The 10,950-nt window shown below is 36.7% G+C and overlaps 1 protein-coding gene across 3 annotated transcripts in view; it reads left to right on the top strand.

Annotated features, from left to right (window-relative positions):
• The first annotated feature begins 1,725 nt into the window (after window positions 1-1,725).
• The window catches only part of tspan18a (tetraspanin 18a), a 34,018-nt gene continuing 24,793 nt past the window's right edge, over window positions 1,726-10,950 (top strand). For all 3 annotated transcript variants that reach the window (XM_082150403.1, XM_082150402.1, XM_082150401.1), the window contains exon 1: window positions 1,726-1,927. The gene's annotated coding sequence lies outside the window, so the exon portion shown is untranslated. The remainder of the gene's footprint in view (window positions 1,928-10,950) is intronic.

Here is a 10,950-nt window from a genome sequence, read left to right as displayed (position 1 = left end):
AGACATGCCCAGCTATCTGACACAAAGGAATAAAACCTTGAATTATAGGTCCTAGATTATATCAAAATATACAATAGTATACAGAATAGCCTTTGGTTTACCATTATAGTGATTGAAAAACAGAAAACAGTGAGAGAGGTCACCAGTCACCTTTTGGATGTACTACTAAATCAATATAAAATGATCCTGCAGAATAAAAGTGCATTACATTTATAGAAATAATATAGCTTAGTTAAGTACTGTGACCATTTGTCTATAGAAATCTTCAACATCCCCAGAAAACATTTTTTGCACTCGTGCCCCTGAGCACAAAATTCCTCTGAAAATGTGTGTGCCATCACTGACTGAATAAAGGCTGAAATTGTCTGTGACAGGAAAGAATAAAGTAAAGAGTGCAACAGAGCCTTGTACCTGTAGTCACTGTCTATAAATATAATCCTCAGGGCTCAAGCGGAGCGTGTAATGATCTAGGTTGGGTCACCTTGCCTTGAAGCATTATTTATGCGGTTCTCTCAGGACCTCACAGAACCCATCAGTCAGTTCGTACAGGTAGCACTGAGCGCTCACTTGAACGTCACAATCCATAGAGTCTGACTAGTCAAGAGTGATGCCACAGACTCATGTTCATTTTTATTTTCAGAAGAGAACACATATTTGTCTTTACATCTCAGGGCTGGAAATTGGGAAAGGAGAAAGGAGAAAGTCATGATGAACCATCCCCAATCTTAACCCCAGGCTTTGTCTTTGTAAATGCTTTATTCTTGTTCTATTAGTTCTAAAATTACAATTTAATACAATTAATAAAATATTTTATTATATTGAAATATTTTTTACAATTAAATGCATCATATGGTTATGCAAAGGTCATGAGTTCAGTTCTCAGGGAATGCATGCAATTATAAAATACTTTAAAAACGATGTAAGTTGCTTTGGATAAAAGCATGCATGTAAATAGTTTAAACATTATAGTTTGAATATGAATGAATTATATGTTGGTTATTATATGTAGGCTACTAACGATAATTAGTAATCACAATGCATCAGTTTACTTAGTAGATATTTGTTAAGGATTTTAAACTGCTGCTGGCTGCAAGAATGTAAAAAAATAAAATAAATCTGAAACTTTTTTTGATGAACTGATGCTGAGGTACGTCCGCTAGTATCTCGTATCTCAATATCTCGTAGGCCTATTTGGGGACTAGACGAGGAGCTGAGAACCAATAGAAAAGTGCAATTGCAGAGATTGTAGAGCATTCTTTAAGGAGAGACAATTGGTCTCTCGTCTTCTCTGGACTTCGCTGCACCAAATCTCACCTGCTGTCTACAGGTTCATAAAAATAAAATCAACAGTGTGAATCTTTACTCTGAGAAAAAAAACATACCCATATGCTGAGTTTTTCACAAACCATGTAGCCTACAATTATGACTTAAGAGTAAGACACCTGCTAAGGTGGTCTAGGGGGTTGGTTCTTAACTGGAGATTGAATGACTTGATTTAGAGACCACATAAAATAGGCTATAGCTGCACGTTAAATCACTGTCAGTGATTTCCAGCTGTGTCAATTTATATATCAGGCCTATAATAACATGATAGGATATAGGTAAAGCCTATATATAACAGCCCCGTGATTTTGTGTGATTTACAGGGCAATTCGTCACCATTATGTGGAATATGAAGAATTAATGACAAGAGGCGTGAAGGTCTAGTAGCCGCCCCTGGCCAATGTGTGTCTGAGCAGAATCACACAGCGAGCAGCAGTGAAGTGTTGAGTGGAGTCATGATTCAGTGCTGTCGAAAGGAATGAATAAACGGGGCGAAACATTCACAGAGCAATTGAATGAATCCTAAGGACGTTTTCACCCTCTTGGATAGCGGAGTTTGATTTAAGTTCGCCTGTCCTTAAACGCGAGGATACCACAAATCACGGTAGGTGTTTTAAACTGGACGCTGAGAGCATCAGATCACTGTGGAGACGCGTGTGTATTTCTGAGGATCTGAAAGTTTCTTAGCGGCAGCATGTTTTGCGATGTATACAGTTGATAAACAAATACGTTTTTTAATTTTTAAATTGTGTTGCTTTTGGCTGCCTTGCAACGAGTTGCATCTGCCAAATTTCACTCTAATAGCCTACTGTGAAAGAGAAGATCGTTTGAAGAAACCAATTATTACTAAGGATTTTGTATTAGGACATGAAGTTTTGTTTTACTGTAGTTTAAATCGATGAGCCTACTGTAAGGGAACATTTCACGTTGCCCCATATGTGTATTCATATTGTTTGGAGAAGAATTACAGTAGGATTGTTTACATGTTTAATCATATTACAGCTATCTGTTTGCATGAACAAGGTGGGAGTGGCCACGTGATGTTTGGGTGTAACCAAGTCATTTGCAATCTTCTGGAGCTATTTTGTTCTTTGGAAGGAAGGATGTGTTTGTGGCTGAAATGATTTGCAATCATAGTGGGAGCGAAGGTTTACTTCTGCCCTGGTTAACTATAATCACATTTGGCACTGGCAGCTGCCGCCAAACCTAATTTCATGTTGTGCATTTGAATTCAAACCAGACATGTTTCTTCTTTTTTATATTATTTCCATTGCTTATTTTCTGGTAAAGTTGGACCGACAATTTACAAAATCATCACAGGGATTTTAAGTTTATACCAAGTTTGTTTACTGCAATTTTAGAAGTTAAATATTTATTATAGGCTGTATTATACAAATTTATTGTATAAAAGTGAGATTGAATAGGTACTGTATAGGTTATATGCCAAAAGAATATAATAAACAGTATGGTCTTGTGGAAGATGTAAGCTGGTTTGTTACTGGTGCAAGGTGGTCTTCCAGGTCTTAACCCATTTGATGAAAGTCTTCCTGGTCAATCTGCCTTTGCAGCTGGCAGCCACTGATGTATGACAATATGATCATAATCCCTCTGATCAATTTTATTTATACAATTTACAATAGTCCTTTGTGATTGTTGCTCTACAGACTCTACAGACATGATCACTGCTGTAAGCCATGTCACACTGTAGGATCTCAGTTGTCTTTAATGTCTATACGACAATCAAGTTAGTTACGGATGCAAGCAAGAAGACTCGTCCAGAGTTTTATATTGTCAATCCGTGACACATTCAGTGACAATGAGATAGATGCGGTATAGATCTCTGCCGTTAATTTTGATCATGGCTTGTGTTGAAAAGAAAAATAGAAAAGACAATGTTTGTGGAGTCTGTTATCACACTGATTGTGTCTTCAGGTTCTGTGCTCCTATTATTTTTTTATTTGATGGTTGACATAGAAGCCACTAAAGGACTGTGCCTCAAAACTTCTGACATGACAGAATTTCATCAGAGGTAAAATTTAATTGCAATGGTCATTAATCAGCTGTCACTGAACATGTCAAACTGGCGATCAAAGACTACAGATTTTAGCCTACGATCAGAGGAATCGTTTAGGATTTGCAAAACTAGTCTCAGACGGCCAAATCGTGGCGAAAATCGTACAGTGTGCACCCGGCTTAACATGTTAAGGCAAAGTACTTATGTAATTGACCATTAAATCATCATTTAATCATAAAAGATGATGTCCCATTTCTGCTGAACACACCCTACACAATTTCAGACACACATTCTTCAGTACTCTTAATACCTCTACAATATGTTGTCATTCATGAGACTTCTGTCACAAATCCCTGCTTCCAGAGATTCAGTGGCCATTTAAACTTAAGGTAGATGTCAGGAAAAAATCCCTTTTACAGCAGCAAGAGCCGTCATCCCCTTGATATCTATTGCTATTCATCCTCTGGCTTTAGTTAAGTCAGGGAAAAGCCACTTTAAAGAAGCAGTCGCACTGGGGTGGAGCTGATTGGCAGGTGAGGGGCTGATTTGGAGGCAGCGGGATTAGAGAAGTGTCTGAAATAGAGGAGACGAGAAGCTCGGTCAGGACCTGATTCCCCTTCAGTGATTAAACCGATTAAATGCAGAGAAAAAGAGGGGTGTGGAAGGGTGGACGTGCCAACACAAAGACTTTTCTCGCTGTGTATTTGCTGTTTACAGCATAAAACCTAATTCACGTATTTCCATCAGAAACAATGGCGCTTTAAAAGGGGCTCAGACAGTTTAAATCAATTCTAAAAACTGTCAGTGTCGAAAGCTGTTGGGTTTAGTCGGGCTTCATGGCTGGCAGAGGGCGAAGAAGAGCAGATCAGCGCTGCAGGCGTAGCTCTTGAGTGACAGCCTATATCACTATAGCAGTGATGCCAGTTACTGTACGGAATAGGCAATGCCTACTGTCTTCTTTCTTGATCTTGTTTGCAAACATTCTGTTAATGCTAGTTTTCCTCTATGTCATAATTGTGGTTAAATGTCTGACTAAAAAGAACATGGCATTACTGAACTATATTGGTAGGGTCTGTTATTTTGTATTCAAGATGATAAATAAAATATTGGGTAACTCATAAAATATTTATTAAGGGATTATTAAGCATGATGGGTGATACTGAGGAAGCATTTCTGACCACATAAAGTCAGCAGAATTGTACATCCTTCTTTTTATGTACTAAATGAAGAAATAATTTAGTACTGCAATTTCCCACATGGAAGTTCTCTTATACTGTATGTTGAATTAAGCTTTTTATCTGGACCACTTGAAAGGGACAATCTGTAATTTACTCAACTTAATGTTGTTTTAAACCCGTGCGACTTGAAAGAAAGTTGACATTAGGTAGAATTAGAGCCGCAGTCATCACTCATTTTCATTGGATCTGCATTATTCTAATGAAAGTGAATGGTGACTGAAGCTGTCATTCTATCTGACATCCCCTTTTGTGTTTCATTCACATCCATGTTTGGAACAATATAAGGATGTGTAAATGACAGAATTTTCATTTTCAAACATTCAAATGCTGCCACCACGCTAGGGTTGAGCAAAATTCAGAATTTAAGAATTGGAAGTGGAATTGAATGAACTACAAGTCAAAAGAAATGTAACAGGTTATGTCATTGGCAACTATTTTTCCTCTCTGGTCCATACATTTATCAAAAATAAAGTAGTGTATTTGAAAAATGAAGGACAAATTTCTATAGAAACAGATTTATCGGTCTGCATGAAGGGCTTTTTTTTTTAAATATTCCAAAAATGTTTTAAACTTTCAAACAAAACTTTATGGAAAACTTTCAAACAAAACTTTATGGAAAACTTTCAAAACTTTCAAAACATCATTCAAAGTTTGTCTTGATGAGCCCTCTCTACACTTATTACAGTTATATTTCAGTGCATTTTAATATTCATTTCTTACGATTCAAAGAGCAATTCTGCATCCTGTTTGCTTCCTCAATTAAAATTCAGGAATTTAATTGGAATTTAAAAGCATTTTCAACCGCACAACCCAGCATCACGCAACATGTCAGAACATACGCCCTTCCCACCAGGCCACGTCTCCAACAAAAAAGAGTTCCTTTGTCCGGGACTCCACCTGTGAGCATTTGTGATGTTTCTTCCCCTGCCATGATCAATGGCGACCCAGGAGATCCCAGATTTCAGCTTGTAAAGGCTGTGCATTGAGGCCTCGTCTGGGCCCATCTGAAAAGCTTTTGAAGCTTCCGTATGTGGTTGAGAATGTGGATAAAGCGCACAGGTGTCTGTGTTCATTTCTACTTTCTGATGCTAGTCAGGGACCTGCACCATGCAGGGCAATGGCTAATTAGAAAGCAAAAGAGAGACACAATTTTATTTCACAATGAGGCAGTTCTGTCATTCCACGCCGCATGTATGTGTAGACTGGTGTCTTTGTGGGGAGTCACGGTGAAATGTCCAGGGACAAACAGAAGTCCCATCTGTTCCTGTTTTTCATCTGCAGTCAAAGCCTTGCTGCTTTCTCTATAGGTTCAACAGAGGCAAGTATTTGACTGCATTCAGGTATTATACTTTTATAGATACTTTTGTTCCAGAGATGTATGTATTATAAAAAAAAATTGTGTATAATATATATATATATATATACAAATGGAACAAAAGTAACATCTGAATGCATACTTGCCTCTGTTAACCCTCTCTCTCTCTCTCTCTCTCTCTCTATATATATATATATATATATATATATACATACATACATACATACATACATACATACATGCATACATGCATACATGCATACATACAGTATACACACACACACACACACACACACACACACACACACACACACACACACACACACACACACACACACACACACACACACACACACACACACACACACACACACAAAGGACCTCAATGATAATTTACATCTGCTGTACACTCTTCTGCTTGTCAATCAAGCTTTAAAATGAATGTGGCTAGGCTAAAAGTCTTGTTTTATTTAAAAAAGGAAAAAGGACCGTTAACTGCACATTCTGAAGTCAGTTGTTATGGTTCTTTGTCGATGTCTGAGGCATAATGAACAATGACTAGGTGGTGCCAGAAAACCTTTCAAAAACACTTTGATACGGCAGGATATTTTGCTTGTATTATCAGTAAGCCATGTCCCTTCCTTAATTGTTTTCTCTGACAGACCTTTTTTGGTATGCACAAAAATGAATTTCCAAGTGAAATTAGTTTTGTACATCAATGTACATCTCCCAAAGCTTAGAAGTAATAAACTTGGAATCACCTTAACACTTGTGCGCTCACAAGCTGATAAGAAAACTAAAGATGAAAAGCATCATGGAATGCAGGTGTGCCACCCTGGACCAATGTGGAAATTCATACTGGTATTATTGACATGGATGTGAATGTGTTTTCTGTACAGTTTGTGTATGTGTGTTTAGTTTAAAACTTTAGTAAAAACAGTAATATTGTGAAATATAAATTTCAGTTTAAAAGGACTGTTCTCTGTTCTAAAATGAAATTTACTCCAGTGATAGTGTAAAAATTTGGTGACAGCCATTAATGAATAGAAAGTGTCTTGTATCAAGTCGCAGCAGTTTAATGATTTGACATCTTTAGTTTTCTCGCTTTGACTTGGCTTTATCTGGTCCCTCTGGTTTCCTGACAAATAATAGAGATAGAGATGATTTGCTTTCAGATGATCTAGTTTTAGAAATGTTTACACTGTTGTTTAGATCAGCATTGAAAGACAAGTTAACTTTTAAACTCCTAGTGACATTGAGACTAGACTATGCACAGCTTTTTTTCCATTATCATGAAGGTTAATGTACTCAAACTGATAGCAGGTGGTGGAAGCTGTGTATTGAACTTGTGTATTGTGTGTGTGTGCTCTCCTTACATTGGAATTCAGCTGATCCTGTGTTAATATATAGTAAGTTTTGTAGTTGTTCTGAAAACAGGAATGTCAGGTGGGTATATTGATGATTGTTTTTACAGAGTTGGTCATATTATAAAATGCAGCACAAATATTAAAGGGTTAGTTCACCCAAAAATGAAAATTCTGTCTTTAATTACTCACCCTTATGTCGTTCCAAACCTGTAAGACTTTAGTTCATCTTCGGAACACAAATGAAGACATAATTTACAACTTTATTTACAAAATATGAATCTCCAACGCTCGTTCATGAGAGCTCCATGACGCATTCGTATATTGTGTTGACGCGAGGGCAGTTGTTGTTGCGTGAACGTGCGTTGGAGATTATTATTTTGTAATTAAAGTGGTAAATTATGTCTTTTTGCTCAAACAAAGCACTTGTGTCGCTTCATGAAATTGAGGTTAAACCACTGGAGTCATATGGATTATTTTAATGATGTCCTCTTTACTACTTTTCTGGGGCTTGAAAGTGTCAGTTGCGTAAACTGCCAATGGAGAGTACAGAAAGCTCTCAGATTTCATAAAAAATATCTTCATTCGTTTTCCGAAGATGAACGAAAGTCTTACGGGTTTGGAACGGCATGGGGGTAATTAGTGAAAGAATTTTCATTTTTGGGTGAACTAACCCTTTAAAATTCTGGCTGATGCCGATAATTATTTTCATATTATGGATAAATGGCAAGATTAAAAATTCTGTACTCTTTTGTCTGAAAAAATTACATGACCTAAAGTGCACAGAGGCAATTACACTAAAAATGTAATCATTTTAAATTCTACATGTGAATTTAGGCATCACAACTATAATGTACAATATGAAAATGGATGTTCATTTTTAGATTTACTAAAGAACCATTAACATTAATATTGTTAGTAGCCTGGGCTATTATGGCTCTCAGTATTTTTTTAGTGACGCATTGAAAGCTTTGGCAGAACAAATTAAAATATTTTTGGAAGGCCAAAATCATTGACTGGAAATTGAAATGAAAGATGATTCTGTTTATAAACTATATATAAGATATAAACTATTCTGAGGTAAAAAAATAAATTAAAAAAACTCCGTCTTTTTTCTGACTTTATAACACGCAATTGCGACTTTATATCATGCAATTCTGACTTTATATCTCCCAATTGCGAGATATAAAGTCAGAATTGCGTGATATAAAGTCGCAATTGCGAGTAAAAAAGTCAGAATTCTGACTTTATATCTCGCAATTCTGACTTTATAACACGCAATTGCGACTTTATATCTCACAATTCTGACTTTATATCACGCAATTCTGACTTTTTTTCTCAGAATTCTGACTTTATATCTCGCAATTGCGACTTTATTTCTCAGAATTGCGACTTTATATCTCACAATTCTGACTTAATATCTCGCAATTCTGAGAAAAAAAGTCAGAATTGTGAGATAAAAAGTAGCAATTTATTTTTTTTATTTTTTTTCAGTGGCGGAAACAAGCTTCCATACCTATTCTCACTGCTTCTCTTTATCACTAATCAGTCAGTTTCACAAATCGACATCATCAATCTCTCCACAAACCTCTGCCCTGGCTCAGTAATGGTCCCAGTCTCCATAATTGTCCACTTTTATGTAACCTGGAAATTTGAACATGGCAGAACTCATGTTATCCCACAAGAATATTTCAGCAGCAGCATATTTCAGTCTCTTTTTTTGCACACATGCCTTTTTATCTGCACTTGTTTTTGTTTGTCCATCATTGTTCTCAATATGCATATAGACATCTTGTTTATATCTCCAATGAAACAGAATCATCTTTAATTCCAATTTGGCTCCCCTTGTGGACTGAAGTGATGTTATAATTAAAAAATATCAAAACCATGAACCATATGCTTGAAATAAAAGCAGAAAGAAGAGGATTAGGGGTGAGGAACTGCTTTCCACAATTCATTAGACATGCTGCTTTACTGCTGTTCACTGTGTCCTACTGTGTGCTCTAATAAAAACTGAGCTTCATGTTGGTGAAGAGAAACTCTTTGTAATAATCGTGAGGCCCAGATGGCTTGATTGAGAGGGACATGTTCATCTTAAAAATTCACATAAATTATTATAATAAATTGTAATAAACCACATCGACTCCCTCTGGAAGTTCAATTGTCTCAGAAAATGAAACACGGTGAAGAAATCTGGCCATGCAGTAAATAAGTCTCAGAATCGGTGTCTGCGCCTTTTCCCTTTATTGTCTTTATAGTTGTCTCATGGCTGCTAGTTTAGTCTTTCATACTGGCATCACTCGAGTTGTAGTAAGGAAGTAGAAAATGAAAAGTCTGTGAATGACAAGATTTTCATCCTCTTTCTCCTTCATTGCTGTTCTGCAACCTCTGACCATTTTATGTGTATCCTCTCTCATGATATAAGCTTAATATGCATATACAGTTCTACAGTGTCAGTGTAGGAAAGTTATCATGCACTTTGAGAGCTTGATGGACCATTGACTGCTGTTATGTCCCTAAGTGTTTAGGGGATTGGACGCAACATAAAGAAAGTGGAAATGTAGTGAAGAGATTAAGTTTTTGTTTGATATATTTTTGTTAATTCAATAATACTGAAGGATACTTAAGAACGTGGTGCTCGCACTCCATTTGACACATTTCTACTATGTTTAAATCCATTCTGCTGAATGATTTTCTTCTGAAGTCAGTGCAGAAAATGTGAAAAATGAGGTCTGTAATACTGTCATGGACTCAGCCGTTCCATCAGCGGCAGATCCTGCAACTCCTTCGCTACATGTGCAAGACTTGTCTGACTCCCACCTGTGTTCCTGTCTGGCAATCTTCACCTTCTTCTGCCCCGCAACCATCCTCTTCAGTCACAGCTTCGGCTTCCTCTTCAGTCAGTTCACCTGCTGAAAGAAAAAAGAGACTATTAAATCAAGCTAAGTTATACCTGCATGTATTCCATACAGTGTCTTACGTTCCTTTGTTGTCTGTTGGTGAAGTTTGCTTCAACAGACTCACTCATTCCGTTGTCTGTTCTCCCATCTGTGACAAATACCTGGACATTATCGACAGTAACTGTAATGGGAATTGTAAGTAGTGTTAAATAGTAATGGGATATGAATGTAAGAAGTCTCATTACGATGTTCAGAGGGGTGATATACATTTTTTAATTGTTATTTATTTATTTGCACACAATATATTGTTATGCCTGTTCTGGGTTTGAGTTTGGTTTGAGTTAGTTTTGCACTGTTCCCAGTTCTGTTTCCTTTGTCTTTGTTCATCTGTTGCTATGGTTTTTATTTGCCCTTATGTGTTACACCTGGGTCTAGTTAATTATCTTGTTTAGTCCCTAGTGTTTTTCTGTGTATTTATAGCCCTGTGTTTGTCTCAGTCTTTGTCAGATCTTGTCATTATTACTGTGGTTGTTCTGCTTATTGGGTTTTTTGTTTCCTTAGAACCTGATAAGTTTTTACCTGAGTTTATTTTGATTAAAAAAACTACTTGCAAATAGATCCAGCACTTTTATTTACGTCTTCATTCAACCCCAGCATGACATATATAACAGCCCCCATTTGTACATTTATATTGGTTTGTATAGCCTTCGGTTTGCATACTGTTTGCAGCTGAACATTTGCCAAGTTGATTTTTTAAGTAAAATGTAACACACAATTTGTAGAAATAATTGACAAA

This window comes from Leuciscus leuciscus (assembly GCF_965113295.1).
Source record: "Leuciscus leuciscus genome assembly, chromosome: 2".
NCBI classification, from domain to species: domain Eukaryota; kingdom Metazoa; phylum Chordata; class Actinopteri; order Cypriniformes; family Leuciscidae; genus Leuciscus; species Leuciscus leuciscus.
Note: the sequence above shows the minus strand (reverse complement) of the source record. Positions and strands in the feature narration are given on the sequence as shown.